This window comes from Pinus tabuliformis, chromosome 7 (assembly GCF_031772625.1).
Source record: "Pinus tabuliformis cultivar Carrire ecotype Pingquan chromosome 7, CPIR1, whole genome shotgun sequence".
Taxonomy (NCBI): Eukaryota; Viridiplantae; Streptophyta; class Pinopsida; order Pinales; family Pinaceae; genus Pinus; species Pinus tabuliformis.
This window is the reverse complement of record NC_142293.1, coordinates 605,662,322-605,679,428: the sequence shown is the minus strand read 5'-3', so window position 1 is coordinate 605,679,428 and position 17,107 is coordinate 605,662,322.

The following is a 17,107-nucleotide window of genomic DNA, read 5'->3' as shown; positions in this document are numbered from 1 at the left end:
ACTCTGGCTCTAGCTCTTAGCTCTGGCTCTCAGCTCTCACTTTGGCTCTTGCTCTGGCTCTGGCTCTTGGCTCTCACTCTAGCTTTGGCTCTTTGGGATTATCAGTGGTTCGCTCGACCTCCAAGCGAATCTCAGCATCCTTCAACCGCCTTGTCAATTGAGCTCCCTGTGTTTTTTGTAATACATCAGTCACAGTCGCTTCCATCATTGAAGACCAACTGTTTCATTACAAGAATCCATTTACAAATGGAAAGGAACCGGCGGGCACAGGAAACCCAGTCATTTGGCCTTCCTGTGTAGAAATCCCAAAAAAGGCAACATAACGGAATACACAAGCAAACCGACAAAAGACACATCATGGAGCGTTCTTCTGGATTTCAAATTATATCAATCATGTTTATAATCCTATCGGGTCCGCACATATCGCAGTACCACAATCGCATTGCGTAATGACTAAAAACCCAATACACGGAAATACAAAGAAATACATTGAAAAATAGATTAATCTGGATCTCAAAAAATAATAAACTTGCCACTATAATGTCGTCGGGTCCGCCCATTGCAATCACATGTCGCATAGGCCCCGCTCCTTTGTATTGTGGCATCCCGATTCAACAATCACCAATCATCAATCAGCGTTATCGGCGCTATCGCATATCAGTGAGTCACATTGTCCTAGGTCTTGGTCCTTCAACCTTCCCGACTAGCAATTGTTGATTTAATCACAACTGTTGATCCATTTTATTCACCTGACGGCTACGATGGAAGAGCTCATTGCAAGACTTTAAGCTATGGGTCATGGTTCTTCTCCCTTGGTTTGTTGCAGTGCAATCTTGGAAATTAATCTAGACTCTTGATCTGTCTTTTAATTTGATGATTCATAATAAACCCAAAATGGCAAACAGTGCACTCAATCTCCGCCATTGATCCTACGATCTCCAATCCAATGGTTAACAACATTTTCGGATGGCCTACTTGCGCGGAGATCACCCGCCCGAAAAAGTGGTTTTCTCTCTCCTATTGCATGCTACATGTCGGCAAATGTATGGAATCGGGTTCAACCCTTCCAATACCATTTACCACCTAGAGCCTACCTGAAATACCGTTTACGACCTTCCTCCCGGAACTCAAAAGGTTTTAGCTCGATTTCTATAAATTCTTTGGATCCGCTTAGTCGTACTGCCCACGTGCTTTATCCGAATTTCAATGTAAAACACGCTTTATAAAGGTTTAGCGCTTAACAAAGGCTTTTGGCCCATAAGGCTAATATTAACCCTTAGGCCAAATTTAATAAGAAATGCCTCCTTTTCTAAAGACATTTGGAAAATCCTCTTTTTACAATAACTCCTTCGTCCGGAGTCTGTTTTGGCCCGTTCAAATTGCATTGGATTTAGAATGAAACAGTCTACGAAATGAGATTATTTTTAAAATCATCCAATGAATTTCATTTTTCCTCCTTGAGGAAAATTCATAGACTGAAATTTCTATGTTAGATCCAATTTGGATCACACCTCCCCACTAAAAAGCCTCTGGACTCCAAAACATTGATATACTGATCTGAACAGTAAATGAGAGTACCTCACCCTCTTCTTTCAGCCTCCATACACTTTCCTTGCATAGTGCCTCTGAACCAAAGCCTTTGAACACTCCCTTCCTGGATGTGCTTGTCCTCCTGGGAAGAACTATCTTCCTCCTTCACTTCCTGCAAAACTCCTACTTAGAAGGTCACATAAGGTAGTTTGAACGTCTCTCCCTTGATCATTGATCCAAAGTGTCTCAAACCAATGTGAAGTTACATCTGCTTCACAAAACTTTCATTTGTACATGTTTTACATACTGTCAACAACAACTGTTAACAACAACAGGATTATAGACAACAACTGGATGGCCTAAGCTCCTGATTCAACAAAAAAAACAGATTTCACATCTTATGAACACCTCCATGTCTTTACATCTGCATACAAATGATTGACTAGATAACAAGCCAACAAAACATGCCTTTAAAACAATTGACTCTTCAAGTCAAGCATGTAGAGAAAGAACTTTAGGATTCATTTTCAAAGATGAACACTTCATCATTATCCCCATCTTGGAGACCAAATCAAATTTTTCCAAGTCGACATTAACATTACATCCATGTTTAAAAACAAAGCAATCAACCCTTCAAGTTAGTTACACATACATGTTCAAATACAAGGAAATCATCAACATCCCTCTATTCATGCACATCATTCTCATGCATGCATTTCATCCTTCAACTTTCGCTTAAGTACATTGTACTTTCGAAGCTGAAATGAATATAATGTTGCAGCAATAAATTGAGTCTCCTACTCAACTTTTCCATTCACCTTCTTGGTAGAATCCTGCAACTTGCACCTCATTAAAAAAGAAATGCAAATGTATGCAACTTGATATAATGCATTTTCAAAAATACATGCAACCTTAATTGGATAAGAATTCTAGCCATTTCTTACCAATTCATTTCAAAGGTATTACCTTTGTCTGCACATTAGCATCAACATGTGAATCATCATGAAACACATCATTTATGAAAACTTCCTTTCCATTCCTGTCATTCTCTCTTTCCACCTTCTTCAAGTTTCGTGGAAGCATTGTTTGATTCAGAGTCCAACATTTTGTAGCAATATGTCCTTGCTTATGGCAATAAGTGCAACACATGTGCATCCTCTTGACAGCATGATTTGCCTTGTCCAATGGACCTTTGGCTTCTTGCTTCTTTTCCTTCAAAAGTTTCTTGTATGTGGCCGTCCTCTTCCAACATCTAGAAACATTATGGTTATCCAAACCACAAAAGGAACATGCAATTCTTTTCCCATGCTTATATGGAAATTTATCATGCTTAACATAATGAAAAAGAATATGATTAAAACCATATTTATAACTTTCTCTTTCACCTTTATTGCCTTCATGAGGAGGTGAATTGAATGAAGAGGTAGCTCCCTTTGGAACACCATCAACCTCTACAATGGTTTCAGAGTCTCCACAACTCTCTGGTTCAAGTGCATGCTAATATACACCTTCTTTCTACAAAGTATTCTTCACACTATTACATTCACCAAGAATACAATCTTCACACTCTTGAGGTAGAAGACCTGAAATGAAATTCCTTCTTGAAACTATTTCAATTGTCTTCATGGCATCTTTGGAACTTTCTCCATAAGATTGTCGATAGCCAAGACCCAAATACTTAGGCCTTTCCTCAACCATTATTGACTCAACAATACCCTGTGCATGTTTCCCCAACCCTTTTCCTTCATAGCCCATTTTAGACATTAACTTAAAACCTATGCCTCTGGTATGTTTAAAAGAACCAATATAGACATTCTTAGAGGAAATTGAAAACAAACGGGAATTTTTTACCTCTTCTTCAAGTTTATATTTTACCAAGGCTTCTTTGGCAACAAGGAATTGTGTCTCCAACTCATGCATCCTTTCCGGGTTCATATTCGCAATATGAAGTTGCCTCTCCATTTCTTGCAATTTGTCCGGAAGCAACTACTTCTCTTCCTTCATGGAATTCAACTGCTCTCGAAGTATGATGCTCTTTCTTTCATCCTCATACATTTCTGTCACCATATCCATCACGGTGAATAAGTGTTGCTTCATGTCTTCATCAAATAATTTTGTGAAGAAAGAAGAATTTGAGGACTTACTTGTAGAAGTTGTCATTATCAAAATGAACAAAAGAACTTCAAACAAGATTAACAAAGAGATTATTCAAGTAACCTTTTGCAACAAACCTCTTGTGCTTCAAGGATTGCTTTGAGGTCCTGTGGGATAAGAAGAATGCCTTCGGCCCTTCTTCCTTCTTTTCCTCTCCTGGACTTAGCTATCAATAGCTTTCACCTCTGCAAACTCAAACAATAGTCCGTTTACAAACAATCAAACAGTAGAATCCTTTGTACTGTTTAAACACCTTTCAAGTTAAACAAGTGAATAGATTTCTCTGTCAATCAAGCATCCTAATCTGATATCACCTGCATCATGATATAACCTGCTCTGGTATAACTTAACTGTGATATCACCTTATTTTAAGGTGGGGTTAATTAACCTAGTGCTCCGATACCACCTGATCTGAAATGGGGACCTAAAGGCTTCTTGTCAGCTTACAAGAACCTCTCCCACTCCAAATCTTATATATATATATATATATATATTCCAAGATCTATGCTTATAATTGATAATTTGCAAAATAAATAACTTGAAATAGGTGTATGCTTTGTTTTCCTTTAACTGTTCAAATGCTTGAGTTCATTTGCTTAAACTGATATTTAAACATATAATAGTAAATGCAATGCAGCAATAAGCAATCACACATAACAACAATATAATATGGAGTTCACCCAAACCTCTTGGCTACATCTCATTGAGCTCTAATCAACTCGATTAGACTCTTTGGGATTATGGTTGAATTCTTTTACAAGGTCCACACTCAACTCCAATAGGTTACGATTGAACCATTGGGCTTAGAATACCATTTTTATCCTTGGCCGTTTGGATGTCTGGCTCTCGACTCTTGCTCTCGCTCTCGCTCTTGCTCTTGCTCTCGACTCTGGCTCTTGTTCTGGCTCTTGCTCTTGCTCTCAACTCTGGCTCTTGCTCTCGGTTTTGGCTCTGGCTCTCGACTCTAGCTCTCGCTTTGGATTTGGCTCTTTGGGATTATCAATAGTTCGCTCGACCTCCAAGCGAATCTCATCAACCCTCAGCAGCCCTGTTAATTGAGCTCCCTGTGCTTCTTATAATACATCAGTGACTGTCGCCTCCATCATTGAAGACCAACTGTTTCATTACAAGAATCTGTTTACAAATGGAAACGAACCGGCGAGCACAGGAAACCCTGTCGTTTGGCCTTCCTGTGTAGAAATCCCGAAAATAGCCACATCATGGAGAATTTTGTTGGATTTCAAATTATATTCAATTGTGTTTATAATCCTATCGGGTCCGCACATATCGCAGTATCACAATCACATTGCATAACACTTAAAAACCCAATACATGGAAATACAAAAAAATACATTGAAAAATAGATCAACCTAGATCTCAAAGAATAATAAACTCGCCACTATAATGTCATCGGTTTCACCCATTGTAATTGCATGTCGCATAGGCCCCACTCCTTTGTATTTTGGCATCCCAATTCACCGATCGTTGATCATCAATCAGCGCTATCGGCACATCGCACATCAGCACTATCACATATCGGCGAGTCACATGGTCATGGGTTTTCGTCCTTCAACCTTCCCGATTAGCAATTTCTGATTCAATCACAACCATTGACTCCTTTTATTCATCTGAAGGCTACGATGGAAGCGCTCGTCGCAAGACTTTAAGATATGGGTCCTGGTTCTTCTCCCTTGGTTTGTTGCGATGTGATCTTGGTAGTTAATCTGGACCATTGATCTATATTTTAATCCGATGGTTCGTACTGAACCCTAAACGGCAAACAGTGCGCTCAAACTCTGCCATTGATATTGCAATCTCCAATCCAGCGGTTGACAACATTTTCGGATGGCCTACTTGCGCAAAGATCACCCGCCCGAAAAGGTGGTTTTCTCTCTCCTGCTACATGCTACGTGTCAGCCAATGTATGGAATCAGGTTCAACCCTTCCAATACCATTTACTGGCTGGAGCGTGCGCAAAATACCGTTTACTGCCTTCCTCGCAGAACTCAAAAGGTTTTAGCTCTATTTCTATAAATTTTTCGGAGCTGCTTGGTCGCTATTGCCCACATGCTTTATCCGAATTTCAATGTAAAACACGCTTTATAAAGGTTTAATGCTTAACAAAAATTTTGGGTGCATAAGGGTAATATTAACCCTTAGGCCAAATTTAATAAGAAATGCCTCTTTTTCTAAGGACATTCAGCAAATCTTCTTTTTACAATAACTCCTTCGTCTGAAGGCCATTTTGGCCCATTCAAATTACGTTGGATTCAAAATTAAACAATCTACGAAATGAGACTATTTTCAAAATCATCCAATAACGTTCATTTTTACTCTGTGAGGAAAATTCATAGACTTAAAAGTCCAAGTTAGATCCATTTTGGATCATCATAAAAGAGGGTATTTAATACCCATCGCATAGATCAATTGGAGGCAGTTGATTCATTGAAAGAACCTCAAGTCGGGTGGGATCAGAGGTGATTCATGGTTGGGTGGTGGTGCTCTGTTTTCCAAGTGGTGTTATATCTTCTGATCTAGTTGGATTTACTTGCATGGGGTGTATTGTATGTTGGTTTCTTACCCTCTATGTTTACTTCTTACTATTGAAGTTGTTAAATCATTCAACTCAGAAGTATAGAAGTTTGTGTTATCGATATTTATGAGAATGATTGCATTTTTACGCATGTGACTCTTATTGCATCCAAGTGTAGAGTTGGTGGTGGAATCATAGTAGGTAGTTGTTAATACTTGTGCCAAGGAGCTAGCTTACTCATGATCGACTCTGCATGTGACCATTGTGCAATAGTAGAACTACTGGTACTAACTTTGTGTATGAGATAGTCATATGTTAATGTTGAGATAGTTATTGAATCTAAACTTGATCATCATTAAATGTAATGAAGGAACATAGTATGCCTCTAACATTATGTGATACCTCTAGTTTAAATTGGTATGAGACATTGGTGCATGTACAATAGTTTTGGAATAATGCTTCTAATTGCATAGTCTATGGTCAGATTATCTATTGCATGCATATTCAATGAGGCTAGTTTATCCATTCTTCCTGTTGCATAAGAGTTATATCAGTAACAATTTTGACTATGTCTATAGAACTATGATCCTGCTACATGGCCAGGATAATTGCAATAGTCTTACGGTAATGTGTCCATTAATGCTTTTGGGGATTAAACAATGAATTTTATGGTTTGCATGCCATAATTAGTTCTTTTCCAAAATTTGTAAATTGTGCTTAATGATGGACCGGATGTATAAGTCATAAAATGAATTTAATGGTCCCATCCTCGATCCGGTAAAGAATACAAGGAGTATGCAGTACTATGTATTCCTTACTTGATGTTGCTAAATTTCTATGAAAATAGGTATAGTTGCATGAATAATAAAGGTTCATGTAATGATAGAAAAAAATATTAACTATGACGATGGTTAAACCTTAACTCTAAATGAAGAAAAATTATAAAGATAAGAGCCCAGTATCTAATTTTCAGAGTAGGCTCAGGAGGTATGTTACACTACCTCATTGACTTTCTCAATGACTTATTCAGAATAAAATTGTCAAACTATTGATATTACACATATTACCCACCTGATGTACTGATCAGGTAACGTACCCAGTTGAGAGTCTCTGAGCACCTGAAATTCTGGGTGAGAGGGTAAAGACCCTTATTGTGAATAAGGAGGATGTGCCATAACCATTATGGTTGAGGTAGGGCACATGTCATTAAAGTTTTCTACCAACATGGAATAGAGAGATTAATAGTAAATGAACTCTACCTAGCTGAGATTTATGTAAAAGAGTAAATATAGAAAAACTATTAAGGAGGTGGTCCCCTATAGGCCTCCCCCTCCTATCACAAAGTGACATGAGCTGAATGTCCAAGGAAATAGTGTTTTAGTTAGAAGAGAGACCTATGTTATAGAACTAAATTCGAATTCATAGCATAGAGATTGCCATACTTTTGTGATAACATAAATTAGGACAAAGGATTTTTCAAAGAGGAAAACTTGAACAAATTATATTTAGGAATAAACAGACTCGCTCACGAGACTCTAAATTGAAATGAACATTACCTCAAAAGTGTGCTAATTTCCATTGGTGTTGGAAAAGAATTAAATATTTCATTTGTAAACAATAACCTTATAGACATCTAAATAACAGAATATTCAACTGGAAGTAGTAGATCAATCCCATTTATGAATATTTATTTTCGCAAGAATTTATGTGGAATATCAAATATATTTGAATGCTGAGTAAAATAGGGAAATTCATATGCAGTACAAGTTATATGTAATTTGACTTAGAATGATTCTAAGAAACACAGAAATTCATGAAAACCCAAGTTTCAAAACGTGAAGAGAAACATCATAATATTATTTTATAAACAGTGACAACCTTGGAATAGAAATTGTTCATTAGCCTAACCCAACATAAAAAATAGAAATACTGGAAACTCGTTTAATCTATAGAAACAACATTGAAATTGAAACCAATCATCAATTACAGTGTCAAACCCAACAAAAAATGAAAGAATTGTATTAAGCAACATTGAAATTGTAACCAATCATCAATTACATGGCGGATCCCAAAAATGAAAAAGAGAAGCATTGTTTTATCGTTTAAATCAAGACAATATTTCATTTGTGACAATTTATCCATTAACCCCAAAAAAGAAAATGAGAAGCACTGTATTATTGTTTAAATAATGACAATATTTCATTTGTGACAATTTATCCATTACAGGGCTAACCCCAAAAAGGAAAAAGAGAGGCATTATATTATCGGCTAAATAGAGACAATATTGAAATAGCAACCATTCATCCATTATAGGGTCGAAGCCAAAAAAGGAAAAAGAGAAACATTTATTGTCATTTTATGAACATATACAAGAGTGAAATAGTAAGGTTCATTAATTACAAGGGTGAACCCAAGAACTGTAGAAACAAAATTTACAGTGAGTGGAAATATATACTTCCACCCTCCCTCTAAACAATGTTTAGCGCATTTTAGTACCTTTGTTCTGTTATCTACTATCTACAGGTATGACAAGAAGTCTCAAAGATTAAAAGCTTAGTTTTGCACAAGGGTAGGATGCCTGGTGGAAGTTGTGACTAAATCGATCACAAAGTACAGACAAAGGAATAGCCACCATACTAAGCACCTTGGAAATTTTAACGTAGAGGTAACAACCTATAGCATCAAAAAGGGGAAGGAGGTTAACCTTTCACCCACATTCAAGATGAAGCCACAAAGATGTAGCTACAAAAGGGAAAAAATGCGTTATGAATACCTGACATAAAAACAAAGCATATAAGTGAAGTGTGAGGCGAAAACCCTGGAATGAACAGAACCCATAAACCTTCATCGATAAGAAATGTCCATAATGGATTTACCTATATCTATGCAATGGTAGATTCGATCACCCTCCAGCTACGTGTAACCAGAAACATAGATTAAACGCCATGCTGGAAATCCTTAAAAGAAAAGAAAGAATATCAAAGTGCACCAAGTTGAGTAGGGTTCTAATGGTAGTGGAGAGATAATTTACCCATTACGGCTATGTGGCGGTGGAATCCTTCCTCAGTATCCTTGTCCTTTCGAACATGCAACCGCCCTGGAAATAGAGGCACATGCATAGAAACCCAGGATACGTAGCAAGGTGAGATGGGATTTGATCTTAGATAATAAATTTGTGGTAGAAGTAGGGGCTCAAAGCATAGCTTATGGAGCAGTTAAGTCATAACTATAGCATGAACGAGCGTCGTGAGCTTCCATGGGGAGGGATGGTCGCCATCTCTAGAGCAAAGAAAAACCTGTGGAACATAGTAACAACAAAAACCCTTATCCATAAGGCTGAAAACCACCATGGAAAAATAAAAGAGAGCAGGTAAAAAAAAGTGGGGATTTACCTGAAATAGTAATGGCTACCAAAATTAGCCAGAGAGGATCAGATTTTCCACGAAAAGGCACATGAAGGAGCCAGGTGTGGCCCCAACATCAACAGTGAAAATAACTCAATACAAAAAGAAAATGAATGGAGGTAGGGTTAGTGTCCTTTCAAAAAAGGGAGGACTGTAGATTTCCTCACATAAGATCTACACTATTAATTACCAGTCCTCCCCCTCGAAAATTGAACATGTCAGCGAGGGGTGTGAAGGGCATTTGATGGAAGCCGAGGTGGAAGAAGGTGAGTTGTGGAGTGGAGAGGTGGTACAACCACCGGGAGCGCATGGACATCCTTCTCAACCTTTACACATAATTCAGAATATTATGTCATGGTAGCACCCTAGGCCTTAGGATTAATGTGTGGGGTTGTAAATACATGGTTATCATTTGCAATACCCATCTTGCATAAATATGAGCGTGACTTATAGCATATAGAATGGTAACGGTGGAAGGTTGACCAATGCACCTTTAATTCAAAATTTACATTTTGGATTCAATATTAATGTAAATAAAAGGTTATGTGGGATACGATGGTAATGAGTGATATACTTTGGTTTAATTTAATTTTCACTTTATTCAATAGAAGATTTGAGAATTTCTCTATTATCGTATGGCAAAAAAATTAAAATCCCCCTGGTCCATGTGATAAACGTTCAATTCTTTACTGTGTTAAATGAGTATGTGAGAAGTGGTATTAGAACCCGAGTTACTACATTGGGCCTCAAAGGCACCATCCTAAAATAATTACTGATCAAACAGGAAAATTACCTAGTGTTCATTTTTTTGATGTTGCAAAAAATCACCTGATTTTAAAAATTGATGACTCAGAATACACTTTTTTTTTTTTAGCATATTTTTGGCACTTTAAATTTTCATATGTAACAAATATGAACGTTTTTTAAAAAACGTTAGTGATTTTCATGATGACTTTTAAAAAGTGTTGATGGAGCATCAACACATTTTTTCAAAGAGTTTATTTTTGACACTTTAAATTTTTTTATGTATCAAGTATGAACAATTTTTTTAAATGTTAGTGATTTTCATCGTGATTTTGAAAAGTGTTGATGCAGCATGAACCTTTTTTTAGAGGGTTTATTTTTTACATTTGAAATTTTCTAATATATTAAGTGTGGACATTTTTTTAAACGTTTTTGTTTTTCATGTTGATATATATATATATATGAGACAAAAAAACTCAAATAATAATAAAAAAATATATATAAAAAAAAAAAACACCCATAAAAATGTAAACAAATTAAATTGTCAAATTTAGAAAATTAAAAAAAAAACAAAAAAAAAAAAAAAAAATATATCTAAAATAAAATAAAATATTTCAAAAAAAGCATTTAATTTAAAGAAAAAAATAAAATTGAAAATTGACCAAAAGAAAAAACACATCAATAACTATTTTTTTAAGTCAAAAAAAATAGAACCACATAAAAAAGTAAAATAAACTAAATTACAAAAAAAAATTGGAAAAAGATTAAATATTTAAATAAAAGAAGGGTTAAAAATTAAATTAAAAAAAAAAAATGTTAAAACAGGAAAGTGAAAAAAAACAATTAAAAATTAAAATTAAAATTAAAAAAATAAAAAAATAAAATAAAAAAAAAAAAATTTAATTAAAAAAAAATCCCCGCCTAAGGGCTATCAAGGGGAAATTCCCGAAATCGGCTTTGGAGGCCCTGGGTGGGGTTCGCTGCGAGTGCTGGCGGGGAGGCCGACTACATGTAGACCGCTTCCCAGCCCGTGCCAGTAACCAACCCCACCAAAGGGCTAGCAGGGCCAATTCCCTGAATTGGCCATGCCAGCCCCTGGGCAGGGTTGGCTGTGGGTGCGGGCTAGGAGGCAGCTACCTACGACCCACCTACACGCGCGCACCCGTGGGCAACCCCGCCAAGGGGAGTGCTAATCTTTTTTTACTTAAGTTTTTTTAACTATTTTTTTAATGGTTTTGTTTTGATTTTTTTTTTAATTTTTTTTTTTAATTTTAATTTTTTAAATTGTTTTTTTTTTCTTTTAATTTTTAATTGCTTTTTTATTAATCATTTTTTAATTGATTTTTTTAGTCATGTACTTTTTTATTTTATTTTGTTTTTTATAATTTTAAAAAATATTTTTTATTTTTATTTTGTTCATTTTTACTTTTATTTTTGTTAAATTATATATATATATATATATATATATATATATATATATATATTCCTCATATTTTTAATTTTATTTTATTTTTTACATTTTTAAAGTTTTTTTTTTTTTTATTTGATTTTTTTGTTATGTTTTAAAATAATTAATTAATTTTTTATTTTTATTTTTATTTTTATTTTTAACTTTTTATGTTTTTTCATTATTTTTATATTTTTTTCTATATTTGAATTTTTGTTGTCTTTTGTATTATTTTTTGTGTCTTGTTTTACTGTTTTTATGTTTTACAATATTTGAAGCTTTGTTTACTTTTGTATTATTTTTTGTGTTTAATTTATTTTTATTTTTTTAATATTTCAATTTTTGTTTTCTTTTGTATTTATTTTGGTGTTTTTTTTTATTGTTTTTATTTTTATTTTTCAATATTTAAATTTGTTTTCTTTTGTATTATTTTTTGTGTGTGTTTTAAGTGTATTTTCTTTTTACCAATATTTAAATCTATGTTTTCTTTTGTATTATTTTGTGTGTGTGTTTTCTTACTGCTTTTAATTTTCTTCAATATTTTAATTTTTTGTTTTTTTTTTTTTAATTTTTAATTTTTATTTATTTATACATTTTGTTTTGTTTTTATTTTTATGTTTTTTCTATAGGGACCGTGTCGATGCTTGTCTAGCAACCTGATCCCATTATGTGCAATTTCATATTGGATTTTAAAATTTTCGTTATAATGGATCAAGTCTGCCCCTAAATGTATCAATTTCATTTTTGGTCTTTATGTTTTCATTACAACGGGTTGAGTTCACCTACACTGAGTGTCAATTTGATGGTTGTCTTTTAAATTTTTGGTTGCAATGTATCAGGTTGTCTTAGGCTAAGATTTTAAAATCGCTATATATTTAGCATTTAAAGAATAAATTACTCTTGGTATAATAACTCGTTCATTCAGGTGTTCATTTTGAAATTTTTTGTCATAAAATTTTTCCATAATGTCATGCTCGAAATATTTTGAGAACTTAATAATTTTTTGTCGTCATAATCTTTGGTTTTAATTGCATGGTTGAAAAATTGTCAAGATTTTAATGTTTTTCTAAGTCATGATATTTTATCTTTAATGCTACATTTGAAACCAATTAAAATTTCAAGGATTTCTAGAGTCAAGATATTTTATCTTTAACAACATGGATGGAAATTGTTGGAATCATTAGGATTTGAGACATGATATTTTATCTTTAAGATCATGTCCGAGAATTGTTGGAATTTTAGAGTTTTTCAAAGTTCAGATATTTTATCTTTAACTCCATTGCTAAAGAATGTCGAAATTGTAACCTGATTTTTTTTGTTATTCCAGAATCAACACTTATTTTTTTATGGGGGTTTTTTTTTCATCCATTTTGAAAAAAAAATGGTTTTTACTTCCATCTAAAAGAAATGTTGAAAATATACCCTAGAAAAAAACATCTTTTTGGCATACACAATTTTTATTTTTGGGTTGTTTTTTCATGTCTTTTTGAGGTTTTTGAGCTAGAGTACCCATTTTGAGGTAATAGTTCTCGTTTAATCGGTAACTCTGTTTCATTTGAAAAAAAAATGATAATGAATAACATAAGATACTAATGGATATTGTATGGTTTACAGGGTACTTAGGAGGAGTGAACTGCAGCAGAATGATGGAAATCTCTCCTCCAACAAATATGGGGGGTGAAGATTTGTATGTGCAATTGGGTGAAGGTAGCATATCACTTCCCTCTCAGCTGGTTCACATAGTGAAGAATCTGCAACAGGAAATAGTACAACTTCATAGTAGTAATGAGTAGTTATTGAAGGCCAGTGCAGAGCAGGAGAGAATGATCAGAGAATGGATAGAAAAATCCAGCCACAGAAACACTGAGCTAGAAGGACAGAAGAGGAAAAGGGGAGAAACAAAATGTGAAAAATCAGAGAGCGGAGGAGAGTTAGGTCGGGTATCCACAAAGTTACAAAAAGGAAATAAGAAGGTAGAGTTACATGGTGATTTTAGGAAGATTAAGCCCCCTACTTTTGATGGGGAGAAAGAGGAGGATGTAGAGGCTTGGCTATTGAATATGATTAAATACTTTCAGGTGTACGAATATGAAAGTAATTTGAAGGCTCGTTTGGCCATCTATCAACTACAAGGTAAAGGTACCTTATGTAGGAAGAGGTAAAATGCATACATTTTTTAGAAGAAAAGATAGTATCCTCAGAGGAATTTCGAAAACAATTTAAGTCACGTTATTTTAGTGAGCATTACTATGATGGTCATGCCAAATAATTTCATGAATTAAAGCTGGGGCAACTATCCATGGAAAAATTCGTGGAAAAATTTACCAATCTACTGCGATATGTACCTTAGCTTAAAGAAGAAAATGCCAGAATAAAATGTTTCCTAAATTGTTTACCCGCCTCTTATAAAGAGAAAATCGAGTTTGATCAGCCTAAAACCATGGATGAAGTAGTGAGGAAGGCTAGGTTGTGCTATCAACAATTGAAGAACATAATTGAGGGTGGAAAGGCATGGAAAAATAAGGATAAGAGCAAGCTGGGAGGGAATTTTAAAGGAAGAAGCCCTCTTACCTTAGGAATTTTGGTAAGGATCATTAAACGAAGATGTTTGTTAAAGGAAATGCACCTCCACTAGCCTAATATTAAATGGGATCCAAAGCCACATAACTAAACAACAAGAAGAATGGTGGTGCAAAGGATTAGGAACCATTAAAATGTTGGCATTGTGGTGAGACACACCTGCTAAGACATTTATAACATAACCCCAGATATGTTCGGAATATTCAGGCAACCAAGAGGCAATGATAGTGAATGACATTGTTAGGAATATTCCTAGAATAAGTGCAACATTGGAAGACAAGCAAGCCGGGCATCAATCCACCATGATTGCAATCAAAGGTACTATACAAAACTAAGTTCTGTCTATTTTAATTGACCCGAGGCTCATCTAATTTATATCAACCCCCAACTTGTAGAAAAATGTAATTTAAAAACTAAAAAAATCAAGAATGTTTGGCTAGTCTAGCTAGGGACAGGTGCTAAAAGAAGGGTCACCAGTCAAATTAAACAATGTATTATTAACTAAAATGTTTATCCTACAACAACATATTTAAATATTCTTCCTTTGGGGTCTTATGATGTGCTAATAGGCATGGATTGGTTAGAAAAGCAGGGTGTTGTTATAAATTGCCTAGAGAAAATAGTCCAATGTGTATGTCGAGGGCGGGGGGTTGGGGGGGGGGGGGGGCAGAGTTGGATAATCAAGGGGAAAAAAAAACTAGTATCACTCTGACTAATTACAACATTAAATCTAAAAATAAGTGCTACAAAAGGGTGTCAAATATGTATGGTATAATTGGAAATTGGTGAACAATTAACTAAGAAAGAAAAACTAAACAGTTTACCGGTTATTAGGGAGTTTTAAGATGTCAAGATGTCTTTCCGGAAGAAATTCCAAGATTACTCCCACATAGAGATATATATTTCACCATTGACTTGGTCTCGGATGCAGCTCCAGTGTCTAGAGCATAGTATAAGGTGAATACACATGAATTATTAGAATTAAAAATGCAGTTACAGGAGTTGTTGAATAAGGGGTATATATAGCATAGTGTCTCACCATGAGGGGCATCGATACTCTTTGTCAAGAAAAAGGATGACGCACTTAGAATTTGTATTGATTATAGTCATTTGAACAAGTTAACAGTAAAAAACAAGTTCCCATTTTTTGGCTTGTTGGGGCCTGACACAGGTTCAAAGTTTAATTAGCCAAACAAATCCCTATACTACTGGCCCTTTCAGCAATAGTCCGCAGAGCGCGAACTGAGGTCTCACTTAAGGTAGTATGGAAGGGTGTTAGAACCAAGTTTCCACACCCTTGATATGTCTAAGTTGTTCGATTGGTCCTTTGCTTGTTCCTGCACATAGGTGGCTTCGCGCACCTTCTGTTCCTGATACCCTGCCTTCGCACAGCCCTAACTGTGGGTTGTGCCGTGCTCTGCACTATTACCTGAGATCTTACTTATCTTCCAATGTTAATTAACTATCTTTTCCTACTTGAATGCCTTATAGTTAACAATACAAAGCATTCATACATGATTGCACAGTAAATAAATAGTGTATTTGCATATTATATCTAATCATGTATTAAACTAGGAAAAGATACACAAAATTATAGAAAAACTTCTCTTTATTGATTCTTCCAACTGTTAACGACTCAACCTGCCCTGAGCACTCAGCTGCAAGGGTCCGCGAATTCAGCTGCAAACTACTAGGCCTTTGTGCACTCAATTACAGAGCCTTATCCTACTCTACAACCCACAGACACACATTACACTTCAACTCAATCACTTAGACTTCTCATTCTTTTTTTCTCTTCGTTATTAGTTATCCTTTACAATTAGAGCCTCGTTCTATTTATACAATCCCATGGTGCGTATTCAGCCAACATTAAATTACAAAACTAGGGCGGACAACCCTGTGACTTTATCATACTTTAGCACCCTGCACCCGCATTTCGCAAAGCGTTTACAACAAGATTTGGTCAAAACTTGGGCTTTAAGCCCCAAAACATGCCTTGGGGGGATTCCATGTCCAACAGGCCCCCAACATGAACATCGTGACTCGCCCTTGACTCACTCTGTCATCACGGAGATCTTTGTGTGGAGCCCCTCCAACTATTCTCGAACTACGGCAAGTTCAGCAATATACTGAGATGTTGCATGCTGGATCTGCTGCATACGTTGTTCTGAGACCTCTGTGTCAAAAGTGCTTCTCTACATCTGTGTCGGTATCCCCTGTATTTTTTTATAGTCCCGCACCTTTGTCTGGATCCTTGGAGCGTAAAGACTGTGCTTCTGCCGATTAGTCAGATAATCGAGCCACCCATGTAGGGCTTGAAGCAGCTACCATTCACTTTGCCTGGGAAAGGCTCTCCATTTAGTTTGACTAGCTATACCGCGCCTCCATCTGTGACCTCCTTAACAATGTATGGTCCCATCCAATGCATTCAGAACTTTCCTAGGAATTTATCAAACATACTGTCATACAACAACACTAAATCATTCACCTTGAAGGTGTGCAACCTAATATGGTGATCGTGCTAGGACTTCTCATGCTACTTTTGCACTTGTTGATGAAATCCAGCTAGGAACCGTTCCTCGTCAAGTTCTTCCAACTGTGGAAGTATTTCTTCCAGGTCTTCGCGGTCCATCATACCTGTGAGCATTGCTATACGTAGACTAGGGACAATATACTCCATTGACATGATAGCTTCCACACCATAAACTAACCGCA